A 24653-nucleotide genomic window follows, 5' to 3' on the forward strand; every position below is an offset into this window, starting at 1 on the left:
ATGCCTATATATACAGCCACACTTTATGTTACATGCACAGATGCCTGTGTGTGAAGGGATTGTGTAGTCATGCATAAAATGTGAGGTACACTTGTAAGTTCCTGGGGTTAGGACAGGTGTCTGAGCACAGCTGTCCACAATGATCTGAGATATCCTCTGCTCTCCAAGGGAGCCACACAGGTCTGGCAGATGTGACACAGGTCTGGTAGATTCGTGGCTTTGTGAATGGATTCTTCCAGAGGTCATGGACAATGATTTTGACAAGCTCCAAATTGTATTGTGTGCATATGTTTTGACAGCTAAAACCAGCTCCCAGCCAATGCCTTCTCCAAAGCTGCTCAGCTGACTCAAAGCAAGCATCATTTGTTCACCTGAAAAGCTCTTGAACCTCCATTGACTGTCCTGACCAAATTCCCTGTGACTGGTAAGGAAGCTTAGGCAGCCAGCACAAATATTGGCACCTATATGAAAGCAGCAATGTTTAGCAAACCTCAAAGAGAATCACAGCTATTAATGCAGATGTATGAATTCTCTCATAAATTTAACTTGGAAAAAGTTGTAGTTGTTTTCCTAGCTTATGGCATTGAAAGCACATAGTGGAGTGCAGAGTACTTCAGCTCTGCAAAAACTGTGCCTGCTGCAGCTGTAAATGGAAAAACAATTTTAGGTATTTTTACATGTTTTTCAGTGATTGACCACTTGTGTACCTTGACTGATTTATTTTTACCCATTGCAACATGCAGGCAAAAGGCAATCATCTTGTCACAGCTAAATTTATCCCACTATTGCCCTGCTCTGGATTACTATTTCTTTCACACCTGAGTACTTCTACTATGCCTCAGAGAAAAGAACCGTTTTCATTTCTGAGAGAAAATGAAGTGTTTTCTCAATACTTTGTTTATGGCAGTCTATAACATTGTTGACATTTTCTTATTGAGTATTTTACAGTATTTAAATTCCTTCTCAATCTCAGAAACCTCTCTTTAAAAACAAGGAAAAGTCAGCTGAAATTGGTCCATTCAGACTATTTATCAAATTTACCACTTAGGATTTTTTGTGCTGAATGCTTTAACATAGTTCAGAGATGTGCTGTCCCTACATAACCTAGAAATTCAGGGCCCACTTTTGCAGGTGTTCCAGGAGGAAGGAATCTCCAATGCATCAGAGGCTGGACTGACCACAGTGGCTGCATAACACACCTCTTTTGGGAGGCAGGAATTCCTACTGCTACAATCTCTCTGTTGTATCTCTGCAATAGCTCACACTGGCAGGCTCAGGGAATAAGATTTTTCCTTTCTGTGCATTTTCCCACTTTCATGTAAAAAGAGCTGCCATCACTACTTTATCCAAAAGAACAAACTTCAAAAATCTCAAATTCTCTATGCAACTAAGATGAATCTGATTTCATGATTCAGTAATGTACATTTTGCACTTGCTAGTAGACTTTGCCAAACATTTTCACTGGCTCAAGTTTACCTGTTAGATGTTTCCTTCTGCACTGCCCTAAGAACAAAGTGGTTTGTCAACTCCCATATTGATCCTGACTTGTATCTGCTGATGTTTTGAAAATGTATTTTTAAGGACATAGACACAATTAAGAATTGATCATTTTTCAGGGGAAATAAAAGGAGCTCTAACATGCTATATTTTTTTGAGGTAACACGCTGAGAAGAAATGCTGTGTGCTTGCTGACAGCTTTGCAAGGCTAATGTCAGCATCAGAGTCACACCTGGAAGCCTGCCCAAGTTTTCCACCAGGAGACAAGTCATGGTGTCGGTGGCACCTGTGGATAAACAACACGTACAGCAGCACATGAGCCATTCATTTAGCAAACCAGGATGTTTTCATTTACTGTTTGTCAGCTCTGTAGTTTGGCATCTCAGAGATGAGAACTGGGGGTGAGAGGACCTGTGAGGAGAGTATCTACCCACACCAGCTGTATAAAGGGACTACTCTAAAGTGAGAGAGACCTTTCAGAGGGAATGATAACAGATTAGTAGCTCTTGTTTCCCAGCCACTCAGCTGAAGGCTGAATTCCTTCATGTTCTGGTAACTGCAAACCCAAGGAAATCTTCCACTGTAAAAGCAGACCGGAAACATACAGCTTGCTTGAAATACCGGATCACCTCAACGGCTGAGCAACAAAGAAAAGATTAAATAAGCCCATGAATAATGCATTATCCCTTTCTTGGCTGCTATTTTAGCTTTTTTTATAATTGTTATATAAAATAAAAACCAAAATAAGTTACTGCCCTTCTTTCTTTGGATAAGAGAACAAGAGAATAAGAGAATAAGAGAATAAGAGAATAAGAGAATGATAGAAGGGTTAGGGTTGGAAGGGGACCTTGCACATCATCTGTTTCCAACCACCTTGCCATGGGCAGGGACATCTTCTGCTAGACCAGGTTGCTCAGAGCCACATCCAACCTGGCCTTGAACACCTTCAAGGACAGGGCAGCCACAGCTTCTCTGGGCAACCTTTCCCAGTGCCTTGCAACCCTCAGCGCAAAGAATTTTTTTTCTATTATCTAAACTAAACTTACTCACTTTCAAATTGAAGCCATTCCCCCTTGCAAGTGACCACCAAAGCACAAGGGAAAAGTGACTAAAAAACACTTAATCAGTTCTTTCAGCATTTTTTTCTAAGTGCACAGTTCCTCAGAAAATCATGATTTTTCAAATGAATCATGCTGAATTTAGAGATTCTCCAAGAAGAGCAGCAGATGTGAAGGAGGGTGACATAATCTTGTTTTATCACTTAGCCAGGGCCTCAGTGCAAGTGCTTCAGCCAAGGACTGATTGAAACCGAGGTTAGCAAAAGGCTTTGGGACTGCAAACCATCTAACACAACATATGCTGTACTCACAGATCCTGTGAAAACGCTTCATGTATGAAAATACTGTCTGCTCCCTGCCTGCCAGTCCAGCTATCTGGTCATTTTTCATTTATAATGAAGGATGGCTTTATGAGCCAGTGAATTCAGGTCATTATTCAGAGCACAGATTTTAAAGCATTCAGGTTACTGTGCTCAAATTAAAATTCAGGCCTTGTTTTAGAAGGAAAATATAGGAAAGGGACAGGAAAGGGTCTCACTCTTTATTTAGTCCTTGCCTTTTAGTCTGACAGGACTTCTAAGAACCTCTTTAGTAAGGTGGCAGGTGTTGAAGTGAAAGCATGAATACCTGCCCTTGCCAAACCTGGTGCTCTCCCTCTCCTCTGGTGAGATGCAGAACATTAACTCTTTCACTGTTCATTTCTTTTCTCTGCAAGCACTGAAAAGCCTTAAAATATAAAGATAGCACCTAATTATTTCTAATTTTTTTTCTATCTTTCAAAAAAAAAGTTATGAAAGCAATTTATTTTTAGGTTTGGATTCTACTTCTAGCAATATAATAACTCTGTGTAAAGATTCTCATGCCCAAACTATGAACAGGTTGCAAAGAATCATATCTCACTGACTTCAGTGGAAGTTCAGATAACAAACAGCTCCAAAGGTTTGGGGCTTTTTCTCTGCACTCCCTTTATATTTGTCTGCATCTGCCCTAAAACTGCTCTGGAAACAGGAAAAGCAACACAAGACCTTGGAGCACTTTCAAGAGGTGGAAAGCACAGGGATCCAAGAGAACGCACCATATCCTCAAATCACAGAGTCTCAGCACTGTCCCTGACCCATCTGCATGTCCCTCTTTGTAATCTTGTTCCCAAGCATCTCCTCTGGGAGCCATACTCCTGCTGGCTGACTTAGTTTGCAGCTGTAGAACCTCAGCCCTGGGAAGGGGTTTTGGTGAGTTACCAGCTGCTGGGCTTTCCTGTTGTTAATTCTCAGGGTAGCCAAGAGTGTCAGCAATGACCTGAGTTGAACAGTCCATAAACATCATCTGTCCTCCACAGCAATGTCCTTCTCCAACCTGGAACACCCAGGGAAGAACAGATTGGATGGAGGAATAGGAGGGCTGCTCAAGGAGACTAAGCAGATGAGATAGGCTCAGTCCCAGGGTACTTTGGAAAACTTAGATAGTCAAGTTCCATTCCACATGCCATGCCTGTAGGTCTGTGCCTCACACACAGCACAATCCTGGGGCTTCCCTCTTGATCAGTGCAGTGGATATGATCCCTGGCCCGCTGCACTTTGAAGCTGGGGCTCACAGAGCCAGGGGGTCACTGATTTTCAGAGCTGCTAAGGATGACCTACCTCACATGTCTCCACATCAGGTGACACTTTCCACTTCCACCCACTTCTACTCTCATATACCCAGACCTCCTTCTGTGTCTTCCAAACCATATCCTGCCAGCAGAGTGAGAGGCATAGAGAAAAATGTCTTTGAGGGAACTGCCTGGGAATCAGATTTTTTTTTTTATCTTTTTTTTCCACAGAAATCGAGTAAAACAAGGATAGAAAATGCACAGGACTTCTTGTTGCTTGTTGCAACACATTTAAGATATTTTTAGGTCTACACAGGCCTCAGTCTCCCTGGTTGGTTCATTTGTTTAAAAAGTAGAAATAAAAAAACTCATCTGAGAAAAGCAATTTGGAATAAAAATCTCAGAAAACAGAAGAAGAAAATGCTTCAGAACACTTGTTTCATTTTTGTCCATTGACTTTATTGATTGCAATAAGAGTATCTGATTCTAATGCAGAGATTTTTATCCATGAAGTTAAAGCATTTCATGAGAATAGAGCCCTACATGAGATGAAAGTGCTTTTTCTTTTGGTGGTAGATGGCTTAAAACAGTTAATTCCTGTCCTAAGGCCCTGTTCTCTGGGACTCATTCTAATAGAAGTACATTTCACCCTCGTGTCCATGAAGCTGGAAAGATTGCCTAGCAAATCTGTGCTGGGTTTTCTACAAGGCTTGATTCACTCTGCCCCAAGCTGTCAGGCACTGCAGTTGCCTATCATCGTCTAACCAGGCAGCATGTGCTCAGTTATGCATTTGGAGCATTGTATCTGAATTTTTCTGCATTGAAAACAGACTTTCTCATGATCTGGGGGGTGGAGTGACCCTGAAACAGTTGGATGATCTTCTTTATTTATATAGAAATGTAGTAAGCTGCTTACCAGATGGACTTGTTTGCAAGCTTGCCCACTCCTGACATGAATCAATTCATTTGCAAGGAGATTTTCTGGAAACCAGCAAGCCCCCAAAAAAGAAAACCAATGTGATACCAGTACTGCCACCTCGTGTAGGCTCTGACCACTGCAGTTGTTTTTTCTACAGGAGCTTTACATTTTAGTAGCACTGAATGAGTGACATAAAAGTTATAAATGAAGCAGGTCCTTCAAATGGCTGCTCACGATACAGAAGGATACAGAAGGATATTATTACCCTGTTCCTCTTCCAGATCCCATCCATCAAAGTCAACCTCTGCAGCAACAAAAATCACTCTTGGATCTGATTCATAAGTGGACTTCCATATCACGTAGTGTAACTTGAATGGTTAATCATAACTCCTTATTGGAAGTGAAGAAATAAAAGGAAACACTGCGAAAAAGTGGGGAAGAAAGTGTGCTTTATGGAATGATTCATTCCACCTGAGGAGAATGACCAAGGCAAAAACGAGTCAAAAGCTAAGGCAACAGGCAAGATCACCAGACAAATGTAAAAGAAAGATTGGCAAGTTAAAAACAAACAAAATATGACAGAAAAGAGAAATGGAAAAAAGCTTGAAAATTGCTTTAGGTTACTTTTTGTCAGCTTTGGCAGTCAATCTAGGCATTTATTTCTGAACTCAAGTAACACCCTAAATTTTTGTTGCATCATCTCCAAAAGCAGAGACGGTGAGACAGACTGTTGAGCTCCCAGATGTAATGCCTGCAGAGTTGTTTGTAGGGCTGAGCGCTGCCAAGGGAAGACGAGAGGGCTGTGTCAGTGTGTGACCGAGGACACACACCCCACATCAGTGTAAAAGTCTGGAATGTTCCCCCTCTCCCTGCCCTCTTCACCCACCCCACATACACCCAGGGTGGGGATGACCATGAGCTCACTGAAGCAAGGCCTGCTGCCAGTGTGGAGCTCTCTGGAATGCAGTCCTCTGTCTGGACGTATCACACCAAAAATAAAGCAAGAATAACCAGTTCAAGAACTAGGGAATATCAGACCATGTTAGTAGGATTGGTGAAAAGAGTAATCAAGAAATAGGAGAGCAAAGAATAGCTGCCAGAGGATGTTCAAAGTTTACAGGAGCTCAAGGGCAGACTGGACAAATATGACAAGAGAAATCCCCAGAAGTGACCAGAGACACACAAAACAAGCAGGACAGATCTAACTCAGCAAAGAAAGTTATTCCACATTCTCCATGTCACCCAATCAGACACCCTGACTCCAGAATTGTACTGGTGCCTTACAGAGAACTCCCAGAAATCCTAGCAGAAACTGGAAAGCAGAATGAAGCTAGTCAGTCCTCAAAAAAAATTATTATTAATTTAAATTCCATTTGACTATTTGATGTAACAGAGACATGGTTTGTTCATGGGATAACCTTTCCCATAAAAATAAGTATAACCATAGTATTAGAAGGACTGTTTTTTTCATTATGGTGACAAATACTACATTTGAATAGAAATTGTGATTGATTTTTTTTTGTTTGTTTGTTTTTTTTTAATGAACACTTTACCACAATTTCACAAAGTGTGGTTTCTGTCAGGTTTCCCAAAACCTTATAAGAATTGTGCCTGTAACCATCTCATTGTCCTTCCTCACAGGAAAATTCTGTGCAGATAACAACCCTTGTCCACCTTTCCATCCACCAGTCAAAGCAGAGTGACAGAGTTTGGGCAGAAATTGACTTTCACTGCAGCTAAACATGTAGTGCAATTCTCCTGCTGGCTAAAAGAATGACAACACAGAAAGAAAGAGTGAGACCCATGACACCTGCAGTCATACACAATGGTCAGACACTCAACAGTCACTATTCTGCATGTCCTTGGATAACTACAAAAAAGCTCAGGGAAGCTCTCTCTTATCACAGGCTCAGCTTTCAAACCTGCTTTTCATCTTGTCATTGTGGAACAAGTTCCTTTCTCTTTCACATGTGGCCTTTTCTTTTTTTTTTTCTACATCCAGCATAATAACGATCCCCATCACTTCAGTTTTGATTGATTCATGTTTCTATATCACAGTGAAGAATTTAATTTAAGCAAAGCTGTCACATTGTGTTTGTCAGTGCAGCACATGGGGACAAGACTAACTGCCTGGAAAGCCTTAAAGCAGGCTTTTTCAAATATTTTGTTTTAGTATACTTTTCTGTGGAAAGCAAGAGAAACATTTTATCAGATAATTTATGGAAAATAGAATCTTGGATAGACAGAAAAACAGAGATATTTGTTAAATTTCATATGGTTTTTATCACAGTCCTTAATTATGTTTTTCTACTATATCTATATCCCTGTAATTTCTATTTGAGAATAAAAGAAAAAAACTCTTCTGGAAAATATGAAAAATCACACTCCAAACACAAACAAGTGTACTTGACAAAATATCAAAGTGCTGTCCTGGGATACATGTTTGAATGACTCTTTGAAATTAGAGAATTATGGAAATCGACATATTTATTGCAAATGCTTATTTGTTGAGTGCTATTTGACATGTAGAATTATAGTTCACATCAATTTGTTCAGCATCACTAATGAGTCCTGCATATACATTACCTGCAGAGCTTTTGGATCTGTATAACATGGCTGCATCCGTGTGCAGTGGTTTAAGGAAATGAGATTAGCTTGATTCTAAATCCCAGTGTCTAAATAAATGACTTCAGCTTCAAGACATCAGATGAGATAACATACCAGACAAAATACATCACACTAAAGTATCTGGCAAGATTTTTATTGTAGGATACAAAATATAACTGATGAAAATAGTAATGCAATCTAAAGATCTCTGAACATCTATTCATTAAAAATAGAATTAGTGTCTCATTTTCCCATTAATCACTAGGCCATATCTCTTTCTGATCCTATAAATTGGATGTAGAGTGAGACACATTTCCAGATGTCTCTAGCACAAACACCTAATTCTGTGGAAACTGCAGAAATATTTTATTCTCCATTACAGTCTCCCTTTAGAAATACCCTTACACCATGTGGAGTTACTTTTGCTTAAATTGAATGTGCCAGTGCAGGGAAATACAAACACTATGAGCATCCACTGTGTAGCAACTAAATCTGATTGAACCATCATGATCAAAATGAGAAAAGCATTCTCTACAGATCTCCATAATGTAAATCAAACACATGTTTAGGGCATGGCTTAGAGTGCCACAATGCCCATGCAGACTGAATATTATATATAGGATCGCTCCCATACTGTGCTGTTTCATCTGAAGAGTTAAGGTCTCTGAGAGAAGATGTAAAATTCAATCATTATCATACTGTATTTGCATTATTGTTTCATCTATCTGTCTCCAGTTTTCAGACACCTTTTGTGTCTCCTGATGCAATTTAAAACCCTATTAACACAAACAATTGCTGCAGCTATATCAGGGGGGTGGTGTGTGCTTGTGAACCCACTGCTGCACCTGTGCTATAATCAGCAAGCCAGCAGGCTGTGTCTGAAGCCTGTCCCTGGAGAAAGGGGCCTGAATGAGGGTCCATAGCCCAGAGCTCCCAGCAGGAGCAACTGGAGCTCTGTGCCTGTGCAGCCAGGGCTGGAGGACACCCCGAGTTCCCTTGCTTTGCCCGATGTATGTTGTTCTAAACGGAGTCATTCAGATCAAAGTTACTTTCTCAGATTTCTCTTACAACCAGTGGAGAGCAGGCACCATCAAAGGATGCCCCACCCCACCCTAAAGTGGAGGCCTGCCGTAGGTGTCATCAAAAGCTCTTCAGAAGTTACTAAATCTGACTACAGGAGAAGATGAAGTCATTGCCTCTAACTCCTAAGAAATGAGGGGATAAGAAAAATTTTCTATTCCCTTCTTAACTGACCCCCAGAACCTGCCTGTCATGAACAGAAAATTATCTACAAAGCAAAATTATCTACAAAGTAAACTAAAAATAATTACAAATCTGCAAGAACTACAGTCACATAGCTTCCATCAGTAAGGTTTTACTGATTTCCTCTAGCTAAGCTTGGTGGTATGTGCCTGACTGAGGTGTGGCACTACATCACATGACTGCTTAAATATTATTACACTATTTATCTGTCAATCTGTCTTTTGGTTCTCTTTAGAATTGTTCATTTATTTACGTGCTGTAAAACCCTATACAGTGGAAGGAAATAAAAACCCCCCAATTCCAATCCTACAAAACATCCCAATAGCTGTGATTGGTTCCCAAAATATTGTAGCCACACCTATGAGGTTCTACACCAAATTGACTTTCTCCACAGAAAACCAGGGTTTGCTAGTTGAGTCATAGTGGTAGTCAGAAACAATGACATTTTATTTTGGATTAAGATAATATGTCTTTGTCTTGCAGAAGATGGTTGCACACACAACTCATGTTAGGTCTGGTATGAGTATGTTTTGTTTTTTTATAATATGTAGATTTGTCCACTGAAAGATGATGTTTTTTTAGAAAAAAAATAAATCAGGATTTAGGGCCAAGCATTGTCATTTATTTAAAGTTCTGCATTCTGTATGTACATTCTTCTCTAGGAACACAGACATGAAAATAATAAAATTGTGAAGACAGAACAGAAGAATTTTTGCACCTCATAGGAAACAATTTCAGGGTTCAGTCATCCCACTGTATGTAAACATGTGCTTTAATTTTTAACAGTTATGCAAGTTACACAAAACTAAATGCAAATTAATGTTAGGAGACCCAGGTTAATGTTACTATAAGAGGGCAGAGAGGCTAAGGAGAGGACAGGGAAGCAGTGCATGATGTCAGGTTGAAGGCACTGCTATGTTAGCCAGCTGCCAAAAGGGGTAAAGGAAAGTGGGGACATGCTGCTTCTGGCCCATCAAACCATCAAGAAAAAGCATGCCTGTGTAACATGAATGCAAAAAAATCTGATGCTATAGGGACGTTGTTAAAGTGTTATTAACTATCACGGCAACTGTTAAATCCAGATAATCTGAAAAGGGGAATGAAAACTCTATTTTGTGTCCTGTTAAGACAGATAGTGACAACTACAAAACTCTCTCTCCTCATTCACCCCTTTTCCAGGCTGCACTGGATTTGTTGCTGTGACTGAGCAAATGCAGGGCCAGGGGCAAATAAATATAATCGATGGGTGAAGTCTTGAAAAATCAACATCAGAAGCTGACATTTGGAGTTAGATTCTGTGTTTATATGTGACAGCCTTGTGACAGTAATGTCTACAGTTTAACGCAGAGGACTCAGCATAGACCTCCCAAGGCATTTAAGCATCTAAGTCCTCCTATCATTCAAAATTCTAGATTCAACTCTACTTATCTGCTGTAGCAAACCCAGCACCATTCTATATGGACATATTGTGAGAGAGCAAATGCTCAGACTCCCTTTGCTTAACATGAAACAGTTCATGAGAACACAGGATTTAAAAAAATACAAGAGAAAGGCTTCAAGAGGTTATTTTGCTCACAGAGCAAATCTGTTTGGCTTTTGGACTATATGTTTCACAAACTTGTCATTCTGTCCACAAGATTTGAAAACACAGCCATTGATTTTGTAAGCTGCTTCTGGCACTTGCACAAATACCAGAACAGCTTTTCAAAAAGTTAAGCATCATGTAGTCAAAAGAACATTTTTTAAGTGAACTTATCTGCTCTTGCTAAATCTGTTTCACTGAAATAATCATGGTTATTCCAGGAATGGTATCTGCATACTGATCTACTGAAGCAGGTCTTTCTGTTTGAGACTTAGGTTGGAGATAGCATATGTTGCATTTTCATCAGCAAAAGATTGCCACACAAATGGCAGCATGAAATTGTGGAAGACCTATTAATATTCCTACTTGGTATAGGTAAGATAGAAATATAGAGATTGTAAGCCATGATATTAGGGCATAATCAAACCTTACAGGACTGCCCAAGCCCTTAGCATGTAAATTTTAAATTCAGCTCCACATCCCACAGAACATCCTACATGATGTTAGTGCATCCAGCAGATGTTAAGCTATTAAAGATTTGACATGGTTAGTTACATGGCACAACACTCATAATTATTGTTTGCTCTGTCAGTGAAATACAAGGGGGAGGAAATTACAAATTCAAACTCAAATATCACCAGACGTGCGTTATGTGTGTCTGGGAAGGAGATAGAGTGAACTCCCCTTCAGGCAGGGATGTTGCTCAGGTTCTGTTATTCAGATTGTGTTGTCTCTTGATCTTAGCACCACAATCCTTCTGTGTCAGATTAAAATATTTTTAACTTCTTTTGATCCTTTACCCTCCTCTTCACCTTTGTTTCCATCTGTTACTGAATAACAATATGTCTGAGCTACAATTGCCTGGGAGATGACAACAGGGAGAAACACAGTAGTAGATAGGAGAGATGCTTTCCTGGTGGGAATGGGCTGTGCCAGCCTGTGGACCATCACACATGGTTCTGGCATGGGCTCTGGCAGGAATTACACAGTCACAGTTACATAGGTGTTAAAAAGGCACCAATTTGGTCTCTAAACCTATAGGCTAAAATAAAACAAAAACACTTAGCCACCAATATTCCAAGGACAAAGAACACTTGTTCCAGTGCATCTTGGGAAATATTGAGAGAATTAAGCTTGCAAAAGACAGATTAGAATCATAAATGAATCAACATGTGACAGTGATGCAGTCATTCCTCACACCAAGAATATGTATAAAACCATTATCTCATTATTTCACAAAGACTGTGAGCAAAACCCAAATTCAGATCCACACATTGTTTGACTATCTAAAGCCTACAAGAACATGTTGCAGGTCCAAGATTAGAGACCTAAATAGCTTTGCAGATTCAACTTTTGATCTTGTTCTCTAACTTTCCTTTTCCTTTGTACATTTTGATTGAGGATATCATGTCTGTATTTACTGTGTTTTTTTCCTTTGGTGCAGGAGAGTGTGTGTGGGTATCCAGATGTCTAGAAAATGTTTCTGAACTACTATTCCTTGTAAGATTTTTCTTAGTACATGGTTTAGCTGTGGATTCTTCTCTGTCTTCAAATTTCCTCAGCCATCAATTTGAAATGCTTTGAAAAATACAAAAAACTGTTTCTCTAGTGCAGCTGCAGCAGTCTCATGCCTTCTGAAAGATCAAAGTTTATTTTACATAGTAGATTTGCAGCTAAATTACTTACTTCACAAATTCATGCTTACAGCCTTCACAGTATTTTGATCATTGTCTAAATATGACAGATGAAAATTTGCTCTTCTTGTCACTGTAGGACCAGAGTGAAAAGATGTCCTTGGAAAAGATATAATTCCAGAAGCACTTAGACTGCTTTCCTAAAACAACTAAAAGTGCATATATGGACATCCCATAATTATAAACTAGTAATAATGCATTAGTTACTTTTTATATTAAGTCCAAATGCACACTATATTTATATCCATGAAATCTAGCAAAATGTATGTTCCTTGTCTAGATATCCATGCTGAAGAAATAATGAAGGTCTTTTACATAGCCTGCAGCATGCCAAATTTAATTTTTACTTTTTTCCTTGAAGGAATATATCTTGATTTTGCTGTGAACATGTGTCTTTCACACCTGCTCTGAAAAAGAGCTTATACACTGCACAGTTTAAAAGTAATTTCTCACCTTGAACTGCAGTGACATTTTTAGAAAGCTGGCAGAAGTTCATCTTGGGCCTTTGTCCAGAGTTCAGCAGCTCCCAGGTTTCTTACCAAGTTCATCCCAGAACCCACAGTCGTTTTTACCTCAATTTTTAACCCCATCTTAGTAGAAGCTGTGGCTCTTAGCTCCTGAACAGCTTTCTCTGAACTTCCTGGTGAAAGCACACACGACTACACAGTTTGGGGCAGAGTAATGTCATTGCTTGCACGGTAGAATACAGATGGTTATAGAACATGGATTGTTATTGCATGAAGCCATCTTAGCTTCTCAAAAGTGCCTTATTTCTGCTTTTCAGGATGTAGAGAGTTCTCAGTTGTCTTAAGGTGACAACAGGTAGAATCAGGTACTTCTAGTGGATATTTGTGATGGAGCATTGGGTTAAGCTGCAAGATGAGAGGATTCAGAGGGATTGCAGGGGATTTCTGTGGGTGCCAGCAACCCACAAGCAGAAATGACTCCATGTACATGCAGCAGCTCTCTCTCACTCATCTGTGCACATCAAACTGCAATTTTGCTTTGAAAAAAGTAAAAGAGGCTTGCACAAGAGAAGAGGGAAGTCATGAGTGTCTTGCTTGAAAGAAAATTTAAATTGCCCTAGACCTGCATGATTGTGAGTAGGATGGTGATACTTATGCATGTTTACTTTGTCTGACAACACTTTGTGAGTTACAGAGAGTTGATGGGCAGCTAAGTCAAGAAGAAATTAAGCACTTTTAAAAAAAGGAAAATAAATTTTCAAGCATTACTGAGTCTGAATGTTAGTGATATTTCTCAAGTTCATATTATGTTTAGAGTGCATTGTCCAAACTTACATAAATTACCTTTTGATAGTGGTAATGGGAGAAAGATTGAATGAGTATTGAATTAATGTCTCTGTGTATTAATTGCCAAATGTGTCAGGCTTCTAGTTTCCCTAGCTATAATTTTTTTTTATGTTTGACAGAGTACAGATTGGTTATTTTTTTAAGTTTAGTGTTAATGACTAAGATGGACTGGAAACATATAATTTTTTATATCTGTATGTATATAATATATAATATTTGTATATATATAATACAATATTTTTATATCTATATGTATTTGTAGAATTAGAAAGAAATATTTTTGGCACATTTGTTTCCTTTAGTGGTTTGAGTAATACTCAAAAGAAGTTTAATTATGTGACCTCTTATTATGCTTGAATTACCTTCCCTCTAATGATTAAAGCTCAATGATGAAAACCAAAGCTCAGTACTATTCATATCTATTGTTGTCAAGGAAAAAGGGAGTGAATAGTGGCAAATGAAATATCAGTCATTATCAGTGAGAGACATTTTTCATCAATAGAGCTGAATGCACCAGTCTAAAGATCTTGTGAGTTTTTCTCTATGATTCTATCCCCATGAATCTTTATTGCCATTGATGGAAAATAGGAATTCACAACCTGATTCACAGACCCTGATCTAACAGAGCCAGTAAACACGTTAGGTAATTGGATAAATTCTCTCTTTAGACCCAGGTCCATGGCTGCAAAGTTGGATGTTTATATCATATGGTAAGCAGCAAGGCTGAATGTTCAAAATCAGATCTTTTCACCAAAGTTTAACCAAACAGACTGCCAGTATAACTAAACTAGTGCCAAAGATTAGAGCCCTCCTGCATTATTTTTGCAGGTTTCCATGGCACATGAAATTCAGTACCCTAAATGATGGGGGAGAGTAAAGGTTGCTTCACAACTGAACAGTTGCTACAATCCATTTACAAAAAACACTTAAATGTCAGTGTAATTTTTCAAACACAACTGATTTTCATGCTCTGATTTTAATGTAGCATAGAGAACTAAGATTTTATCTAAAATATTTCTCTTTTTTCAACTCCCAAAAAAATCTTCAGTGAAAATAAGCAGTACAGAAAATGCTTCTTTTTCCGAAAACATTAAATCCCAGCTTTTGTAGAAGCAGGTACAATACTGTTACAAGACGCTGTCCTCTCTTCATTTTGTCTTCTGAATTCCTATTTCTGAACCTGCTTTCCAAACTTAAAGATGTCACATGTTTCTTAGTAATTTTAAGAGTGGTTGGAAGGGAATAAGGATTATAAAGGGTGCACTGATTTTTTAAGTATTGTCGTATGTGTTTCTACTGGATAGATGAATCACTCCAGGTTGTAGACAGATTAATTACTGAAATATAAAAAGCGTGTAGGAAATATAAATTAGTAATAGAATAGGCTAAAATTGCAAATCTTAAAAATATTAATAAACAGAAGGGTGATACCCACACTGGGAGGACTGAAAAGCCACTGAGTTGAGATTCTTCCCAGTTCATGAATCATTCAGAGATTATTTCTAACTGAGGCTCATGGAGCCATACACTGGAGCTGTTCACTGAGTGAACAGCTTGAGTGATTGTTTGTCGGACAGCAGCACAGCAGGAGTGGTGGTGCATACTTGGTCATGGGGAATGCTCTGTGTTCCTCAGCTGGAAAACTGATGTAGTAATGGGAGACAGGAATGGCAAAGAAAGTCATAAATTTAGCCACTGCACTTCAGTGGATCAAATGGGGATCACCTATAGGGTTCAGTGCTGCTGGTCTTGAGCATCCGTCATTCACCCTGTTCTGACCTCACCAAATTATCTGAGGTAGGAAAATGTGTACAGGGAGAAAAATAATTTCTCATGCTGGCTTCCACAAATGTAACACACTGCACCCTGGTAATGAAAAATAGATATAAATATCATTCACATCCTAGGGAAACACTGTCAGTAAAGTTGGTGGAACATTTTGACTAATGAGAGTTATGGCACAGGCTCACGGTAGCTTAAAGGAGAGGTCAGATGCACACAATGAATCAAGCACCACAGGGTCCTCCCCTGCTCAATGCAAGGGGCTGGATCCAGCTAGTACCTTGATCCTTTAAATCCTACCATTTGTGATTTGCCATTAAAAAGGCTTCCTTGAAGAGAGCTGACAGAAAAATCCAGCTTTGTATGCAGGGGAGCTGCAGGGACCGAATCGCTATTGTTCTGTCATTGTCTAAAAAGCCTCTGTGTGCCAGTAGATATTTATAATCTGGCATGCTTTTTAATAAGTGTGTTATCTCCCAGAAAACAGCATGTTTGATACAATTCTAAGTGGGATATTTAAACACAAGTTTCATGTGAATGACAGGGAAGGTACGTGACAAGCTGTGTTTGAGAGGTTCTGTCTGCTCAGGAACACACTGGATGAAACAACCAAGCTGCCACCTTGACTGGATCTCTTCCTGCTAACAAATTAAACAAACAAAAATGAGAACATTAAATAAAGATTTCTGGATGCCATGGATTGAGAGAGGACCAGTATGCCTGAACATGAACATGAGTGTTTGCAGTATGAAAATCAAGTCAGGGCAGCAGCACTTGCCCTATACAAATTTAATTTGGTCAGACTCACATAACACATAGAGCTACCAAGCATAAAAAGATCCCTTTGCAGTAATTTTCTTACAGCAGAAGATTCATTTTGGCTTTTCACATGCAGTGCCACATTCTCACTAGGTGTAAAATATCACACAAAGCACAGGATAAAATTATCTGAATGTTTCTAACAAAATTGAAGGAACTATAAAACTTGTAAAGAGGAAATACTTCTCATTTTGTTCCTTACTCCTTCCCCCAAATCCCTGGCTTTCCATGACATAATATATATGTAAGGCTTTTGTTTGAAAAGCCATATTTATACTTCCTCCAATAAACAAATATGAGATCATGCTGTGTTGCTGGTAACATAATTAGCTTTGCTGCAAAATGAGAGCCTGAGGTGATGTAGTGGTAGATTAGGGCACACAAACCACATCCCTAAGCATTTTTCAGCAATCAGATGAGGATATGATGAGATTTGCAATTGGAACAGCTACAGAAATAAAATATCTCTTCATAGCTCTCTCATTGCAACTGGAGCTCTCTGTGTTTTACTGTGTAGTGATACTAGATTTCCTTGTTCATGTTGCTGAAAAAACGAGTAGGTCACTGATGCTGCATTTGGAGAGTGCTCTTGAAATGTTTCTGTTTCACTTAAAGCTCATAAGCACTTTCAGATAAAGAGGGATAGACACAGCAGTGAGCATCATCATTTGAGCTGCATGTCAAAGCAACAGAATTAAATCAGTATCAATTTCTTGCAGGTCAGCATAAGAGCCAAAGACAAATACAGCACCGGATTGAAAGATATAGTTCAGACCAGCTGGATGATCAAAAAATTAAAACACAGAAATCAGCATGATGAGACACTTCTACATTTAGCTTTGTTAGTGAAAGGAATTATCTACCCTGCCATAGTTTATTGGCTTCTGAAAAGCTGGTTTATTAAAACACACAACAGTGAAGAGGTATTGATTGATATTTTCTTTAAAGGTCTTGTAAGAGTCCCATTATGATATAACTTAACAGCAAAGAGACTTTTCAAAGGGGAGATGGAGTAAGTCAAATTTCGGCCAACAAAATTAATGGTATCATACTATACTCCAGCTATTGGGACTGTAAATTGCATAGGTCTGTGATGGTAATTTTGTTATAAAATATCAGTATTTCCTAGAAGTCTTATATGGACGTGACTAAAATTACCTTCAGTGAATACTAAGCTCCATGATTCCTTTCCATCTGGTGCCCAGGTAACAGCAGAGATAACAGTCTGCAGCTTTGAAGGAGATACAGAAACTGTTGGTTAATGCAGAAGAGTTAAGTGCTTCAGAGCACATTCTCAGGACATATTACTCAGCTTCTAAGAGCAAGTCTTGACTCTTCAATGGAGCAAAAAGGCTTTGCACAGTGACACTCAAAATAGGAGCCAGCTGAGATAAAAACCAGAGCTATAGTCACCACTATTCACTGGCTTCTTAAAATGAAATACTTTGCTCAACTAACCCATTCTTCTGTGGAAGCATTTCCTCCTTCAAGGGTAACTAACAACAGTTTTCTGTTTGCTCCATGGAGATTTCACTGGTTGAATGTAGGGTGAAAATTAGCTAAGCCTGGCCATTTTATTGTCTAAGGAATTGGCATAGTTTGACATCTGTGGCTTCAAAGTGCTGTTTTTATGCCCTTCTGAACAGTTAGATTACAGGCCCATGAAAAACAAATAAAAAACCAAGCTTGCTTTGAATGGAATTCATTTGGTCAGCATCTCTGGTAAAAAGTACTTTAAAATAAATGTAAATAAAAGAAAAAAATTGAATTCACAATTTTCTGTTTGTTTGTTTGTTTTAATAGGTTTGCTCATGTCATTAGTATCATATTTTTATTCCAGAGCTATCTAAAGACACACCACCACACAGGTAACTTCAGCTCTGCCTCCCTGCATTTCCTTAAAAGATTTGGGCTACAGACCAACCACCCAACAGGAGCCCACTTTCTCAAATGGGGCATCTCCTGCTGGTGCTATGACCTGTGGGAGGAGAGGGGTGACAGGGGGCAGCAGGAGATCTTTTTTCTCTGGGATAGGGATGCACATGATGGACTACAGAATGGTGAGATGAGCTCTGAAGCCATCTGCAACCTTTACCATGTCTACACACAGTGGCAGAAAGGGGTCAGAAATACACCCCTTCTATTCCCAGCCACTCCCACATAGGGTGACAGGGACACTGGCATCCAGCTCCTGTTCCTGCTGACTTCTCCCTACCAGAGCACAGGCACTCACTGAGCACATCACCACCATCTGCTCAGAGACAGGAATGTGACATGGTGTTCAAACATGTCCTTTGATGAGACCATTTTTTTTTTCCTGCTTGCTTTATTTTTAAATAGGCTTTTTGGTGAGGAGGACTGGAAGAGATTGGAAATACTCATAATTTCTGATTTCACAAATCTGCAAGAGCCAGCAGTTGGCATTTGAGAGACAGAGCAAGAAGGCACCAAGGCAACACATTACATGACAATATCTTTATAGCCCTTTCTCCAGGTGCATTATTCTTTCCCACCAAACCCTCTTCATTGCTCTCCCAGCCAGAGGCCCCATGGAAAGCTTTCATTGCTAGTCAGTTGGAAGATGTGCTCAAAAGCTTTTTCCTTCCCTGCAGAGAAAGCACCCTGGGCATCAGTTTGGAGAGGGAAGGAGCTGCCAAATGAGGCAGAAATAGTTCAGCTGCTCTTCCATGGCCTACAAAGAAGAAATCCTTCCCCTTGTCCAGCAGAGATTCCTTCCTGATCTGGGTGGATGAAGTACAGTCTGTTTTCCCTAGGGAAAAGGGCAAAGGCTGGGCACTGTACATCTACACTTATATAGATTGTAAACTTTGTTAATGCAGTTTCTGCTTTGCTGCCAGTCTCTGCAGCAACCTATGCTGGCCTAAAGAATAGATCACAGATACAAAACATATTTTACAGCTTCAGTGGTAAAAGGTAAAATACTTACATGTGGCAGATATCCACATAAGTAAAAAACAACAGCAAGACTTTGGCCTGCAGGAAGGAAAGAGTTACTGCACCAGTGTAGGAAATGGGTGGCCATGGCTTGTGTCCAAGCTTAGCCAGTGTCATTTTCCTCATCTCTCCACTCCAGTTGAACTGTGTTTGGGCTGGGCCTTGTCAAGAGCTGAGGAAAATAGGGACAGAGTTTATCCATTTCAAAACATGAAAAATAAGAGGTGGTTAAGGTATGTATTTTGAATTGGTTCAATCCAAAAACACATGTCAAACACCTTTTATATACATACCATCTTATTAAAAATAATGTAAACCTGGAAAGAAGCAATATTTTTATAGAAAGTAAACAGAACCTAAAAGAGAACTTTCATCTGTTTCAACTTTCTTTCAAAAGCATTTCCTTGTATTCCTATCTTACACTACTAAAATCTAAACAGGGGTTAAATAATTGGTACCAGAGCTTGGAAGGCACAAGGGCAAGCACTGCCCACTCCACAGAGGTTTACCCAGCCTGGCTGCTCCTGGCTTCAGTCCAGGCCCAGCTGTGCAGGGCAGTAAAAGCAGTTGTGCCTTCACAGTCACATAGCTACATCCAAGCTCTGTTGATGAGGAACTCATCAATACTTGGACTGAAGGCTCACATCACATTTGTTTCTATCCCCTATCATGACTACTCCAGGACAGGTATCCCAAGCAGACCTCTTAACAGAAGAAAGACCAAAAGTGCTTTTCCCATCTATATCAGGAAATGGCCCACCTCTCCTCCATCTCCTCCCCACACCTTCCCCATCTACTCAGTTGCTCCCACATCCCTCCCGTTGAATTTCCAACTGGAAAAGTGCTGGTCACTGTCTTTTCCAAAGAGGATCACACAACATCCCTTTGGCAATGGCACTGATGAGTGTGAAGGAAAGTAATATTAGGAACAAGGTACATGGAGCTAAATTCCTATAAGTTAATTTGGAGCTGGAAATGATGAAGCAAGCCTGGTTGAAGTTTACTGCCAGCTGTCTGTGAACCAGCAGCCAGTGCTCCCAGGCGCTCCCAGGAGCCTTGCTCAGGAACTAGTGCTCAAACGACAGGAGGTAGGAGAGTGATGGCAAGGGCTTTGGAAAAGATTACAGCACGCACAGGAACTGACTTTCCAGCCCAAGAGCAACCTTTACTGGTGCCAAAGGAAGAAGTAATGAAAGAGATTTGTACAGACACAAAGAGGAAGGAGATGACAAAATGATATTCTGAGTCCAACCTCAAGGAAAGGATTTAATGAAAAGAACAAAAATATATGTTGAGAGCCCAAAGGCCAGGAAGCCAAACTGGGAAAGCTGAATGGATCTATCGTGTCTAAATCCTCAGTACTCCCAGACACTTTTGTAATCTTACTTACAAAAACAGGAGACATTAGTAGCTTACACAAGACCTGTATGAACCTAAATGAATAGAGCACAATTGGCTCCATGCAGAGACAAGCATACAGCTTGAATTCAGATTAGTAAAAAATGTCAGGTTAGGAATAGCTATGTAAATATTGCTACAGTTAGCAGAAGAAGGTGCATACAGAAAAAGACAGTACCCAGGACTCAGTACCAGATAGTAGTACCTTGTACTGGTCAGTAATAACTAAAAAGTTAAGTGAGTCTGGACTTGGTCACAGAAAGACACTCAGGTGAAGTAAGCTAGGCCTAGGTTTTATTTTTATATGACTTTCCTTTAGGGTGCCATTCCAACAGTGCGCAGAGAATGTGTTGATCCACAGGAAAAAATATTTTGGTAAGTGCTTTTCTCCAGTCTCTGTAGCCAGCAGAAGTCATGGGCACATATTTTCTCAAATGATCTTTAGCAAAAGACTTCTCTTCAATGCCGGTATGACTTTGGTCAGTAACTACAAGTATTTGTAAAATCAGGTAATTCCCCCTAACAAAATTTTAATATCAGCCAGCTACTGAGAGGTCATAACTATAAATGCGGCATGTAAAGGTTGTAGCCATGACAAAAGTGGTAATATATAGCAGAAAAAAATTTCTGTTACAAGAAAGGCTAAGGCATGGAGTTATTTCTGTAAAACGTCACAGTTTTCTGTGACAGATTATCTGTGTTTCATAGCCAAGGCTTCTGCTTCCAACATTGAACAGAAACATTAGAAGTAATACTTTGAAAAAATAATGAAAATAAATTTGCAATTGGAGTTGATGAGCTTAAAGGTCCTTTCCAACCTAAATGTTTCTGTGATTCTATGACTCATTCTATGACTAGCTTTGCTTTTTGTTTGTTTTCTGGAGGCAGAGAAACTGAAAATGTTGATTTCTAGTCCTAAACATGTATTTAAGACACATGACAAGACTAATCTCTGAGGTCTTACTGAGACAAATGAAGTCAGCCTCAGTGTGGAAGATTTTGAATGGGAAAAGCTGAGTCAAGTCTACAAGTCCATTAATATTTGTAATTTTTCTCTTTTCAAAGTTGGGAAGAAGGTTGAATTTTCCTCTCTGTATGGGATGCTTTCATGGTACATTTAAGATCAGTATAAAATGGTTAGTCAAGTCCAGTACAGAAGCCAGACCACACTCTCTCACTACCCCAAAAACAGTCCTTGTCCTTTTAAGTCTGTTCAGCTTCTTTATCTTGGCCCCACTCCCATCCATACACTTTAACACCTGGCTGTTATTTGAGGTCATGCTGCTGCAGGAGGCATGACACACAGTGACAAAAAAGCCAGAAATGCAAGGTGTTTCTTGGTAGGAAGTCCTGCTTCTTTTGTCCCTCTTGCCACTGCCCGAATTGCAGTCCTGAGGCATCTCTTCTAAAAGAGACTGGGGGATCAGTTTTAGAAGAAACCTGTGCTAATTGACCAAAGTTTCTGTGTAACATTTGGATTTTTGGGTTCTTTTTAGAGAATTCCAGTCTCCAGCTCACAATTTTCTGTAAATATACTGATAATTGATATATTAATTCATATGATTTTTTGAGGCAGGGAATTCAGCATTAGAAGTTCAGAAGCCTCCTCAAGTAAATAAGGACTTTTTTCTTTTTTCAATACCTTTTCATAACCAATCACAGTTAGTTTAAATCTCTTTGTCATTATTCATGCCTCATGCAACTCAGTTTCATAAATTCCTTGCAGTAGAAACAACAATTTGACATTTATAAGCATCATTGCAAATATAGAGTGAAAATTAATTTATTATCCTGAAGTAGTACAAAAGTATGATTGGAAGCAGGATGAGCTGTAATAACTTCTGAATAGAATATTGTAATACTTTGTGTAGTCCATGTTTGTCAACTCACATTTGCTCTGCTGGAACTGGATTTCATTAAGGTAAATTAGCAGCAAGATGGGAATTTATACTTCAGAATTTTGTGCCATTCTCCCATGTGAAATTAGAATATGAGTGAGGCTGATTTTTCCCACCACTGCTTTCTGCAGTTCCACTGATTTCCCACCCAGCTGAGAAAACATTTTGCTGTGAGACATCTGGCTACAGAATGCTTGGAGCTCTGAAAAGGCTGGTGCATCATCTGAAGTAGACAGCTTTGAAGAAACGTAACATAGTTTTAAATATTTCAATAGAGTGAAAAAAATATTTTACAAAAGCTCACCAAAGACTATCTGAGATCCTATAGCTGTTGTCACAGGCTTCTCTGGGTATGTTGCCCTGGCACACACTGATGTAACAGAGACAGTGAATATATCATGGGCATAAAATTACAACCCCAGCAGAAAAGTTGTGAAGGAATGCACACTGGAGCAAAGAAAGAATTGTAAAAATAGAGAGAAGTGGAAAATCAAAGGTAAAGAGAATCTGTTTTTTCCAGCTTTAAGTTTTTCTCTCACAAGTGATTCTCAGGATGAGAGCCACTCAGCTCTACTACAGCTACCCCTTCCAGCCCTGTGCATAGGTAGCTTGGCCTGACTGAAAGAGAGCACTCATATTTCCTTGAATTAAAAATTGTTTTTCTGGTTGTTACCCAGAAAAAAAATCAAGGTTTTCTACCATCATTCTGACACAGTTCCCATTAATAGAAAGGACCAATCATTGTAGCAACTGATCATGCAGAAGCATTTGTGGTGCAGTGGAATGACAATACAAACAAACCTCAAAGTCAACAAAAAAATCACAAAACTGTCTTGTGAAGTCTTATGAAAGAATAGGCAATGAAGAAAAGGGATTGAAAAGCAGGGGTCACCTGGAAAAGGGCACCAGCATAAATTACACCACTGTGAAAGAAAGCTATGAAGCATTGCAAGGAGTTACCTTTGCTAAATGAGGTGTCCATGTACCTTAAACAGCACAACAAAGTATACAGGTGGGTGAAATATAATCAGATTACTAAGGACAAGCTTAAAAGTGCAATGTGTTGTGCCAAGAGTAGCAGGTAAGGGCATAGATAATGTTTCACTAATGGCCAAATTTATAAATATGTTTATAGAAAAGAGGAAATTATAAAATTGATCCACGAGGCAACTGAGATGAGAAGTATTGAGCTATTGCTCAAAGAAAGTATGAAAGTCATATCTAAAATCAGAAAGATTTTTTTCAAAGTGACAAGTCTTGACACACTGTCATCATAAATAATTTTGAAGAGCAGCTTTGTTGAATCACCAAGTCATTAACAGTTACATTTTAAAAGATATGGAAAAAGGTAAAAAATCTGAAGAGGGAAGATGTGTCATCTACTCTCAAGGAAGAGAAAAAAAAAAAAAGGAAAAGGGAACCACAGACATACCTACTTCATTTAATTTTCAATAAAAGTATTGAAACAGCTAAATGAATAAATGATTACAAGCATATAAATGGAATCAAAGTGATGAATATGAATACATATGTATTTTTCAGGAGCAAATTCTGTCAAGCCAATATCACTATTTTCTCTGACAGGGAATCAGATCTGGCAAATAAAGGAGAAACAAGAGATGTGATTTATCTTGACATTAGATATGATTTTGACTATTTTATACAATATTTCCCTAATCAGACTAGGGAAGTATACCTGAAAAGCTACATTCTGACAGTACATCCATGATCTGAAAACAAAACAATGCAGTCAGCCACATTTTATCTATAAAAGTGGTCAAAGACAGATCCCTAGGAAAGAACGGTTAAAAAAGCCAAAAACAACCATATTTTATTTCTATGAGTGTCTAAGCAGAGGGTGATCTCCTTATACTTTTCTTTGTGAATTGTTTGGTTGCCTTTCTGAGCCAGCATATTTTTTTCCTGCCATCCAAAGCATACTCTGGCAAGAAATACTAGGAGCTCTACTTCACAGTACATTACAAACAATGTCTGGTGATTTTGAATCAGATTCTTGCTATTTAATTTCATTTTTACTAGTTTTTACTCTGGAAAAGAGAAAAAGAGAACAAGAGTCTGTGTTCCACTTTCTTATGGTACTTGTAATATGACAGACCTCAACTGTATGCCCTTCTTAGATATTCTCATCCTATCATGTTTCCTAATAGATTTTCCCATAGAAGCTGCTTTAGATCATTTTTCCTCAAACTTTTATAGCTGTACCTTCATTTTGATGAGTGATTAGACTGCTCTCAGTACTATTATGAGAGTACTGATAGT

The sequence above is a fragment of the Pseudopodoces humilis genome, chromosome 3 (genome assembly GCF_049639895.1).
Source record: "Pseudopodoces humilis isolate 2021_Gansu_Grassland_sample_001 chromosome 3, ASM4963989v1, whole genome shotgun sequence".
Lineage (NCBI taxonomy): Eukaryota > Metazoa > Chordata > Aves > Passeriformes > Paridae > Pseudopodoces > Pseudopodoces humilis.